The sequence below is a fragment of the Pseudocercospora fijiensis genome (genome assembly GCF_000340215.1).
Source record: "Pseudocercospora fijiensis CIRAD86 unplaced genomic scaffold MYCFIscaffold_9, whole genome shotgun sequence".
Lineage (NCBI taxonomy): Eukaryota > Fungi > Ascomycota > Dothideomycetes > Mycosphaerellales > Mycosphaerellaceae > Pseudocercospora > Pseudocercospora fijiensis.
Window position 1 is genome coordinate 2,178,268 of NW_006921540.1, and position 997 is coordinate 2,179,264.

Sequence of the window (997 nt, forward strand, 5' to 3'; positions counted from 1 at the left end):
CTACGCGTATAGACAGAGTACCGTAGGGCTCGCACTAGGGAGAGGGATTCGTTAGGGAATTAGATAGCTATACGCATACAACCGGTTATAGCTATAGCTCGCGCGTTGATTTGGCTTTGCGCTAGCTAATGTTTGGCTTAGCGGCGGTAAGAGTATATAGATTGACATCCTATAGCGTTTAGTATATAGTGATTTATGTATAAACCTATACGCCGACCTATACGCATAGCGAAGTTTATACCACTGCTTATAGTACAGCTCGTATATAGAGGCATAGCTAACGTTATACCATTTTCCGCAACTTCTTTAATCGCTAAGACGTACTTTAGCTAGCGTCGACCGAGCTAGCGGCGGGCAGCGGGAGTTTTATATATACGGCTATCGCTATACTTATACGTCTAGCTATAGCTCTGTTTACTCGATACCCTCTCGAACGACGCGATAGCAGGCAGCTAGGATATATTAGCATAACTATAGACATATCTACGCCTATAACTCTGCTTACCTAGCGGACGGCTATTGCCGGGGCGTCAGCCCCTTTACCGAACGAACAGAAGGAGCGCTATATATTTAGCTAATGTCTCGCGTATATCTACGCATAAATAATGCTCTAGATCTGCGTATCTTTGCTATTTCTTTAATATACAAAGTATATAGTTTAAGTTATATTCCTATATAGTAGAATACCCTATGCTATTTTTTATTAATTCCTATTTATATATATTAATAATACTCTATACTATTATAATTTGCGTTGTTACTATCTCTCTCTCTCTCTAAATTTTCTCGTTATATATATATTAATAGAAATATAATCTCTACTACTATTATTCTAGTTACTGCCCCTCTCCTAGTATACTAATGTCTTTAGGTATGCGTAAAGGCAACACTGTAGCTATGCATCCGTTCCTCCGTTTTAGTAATAAAGGCTTAGTATTATTTAATATTAGTATAAGACTATTACGCTAGTGTAATATAAAGTAAATAGTTTAACTTG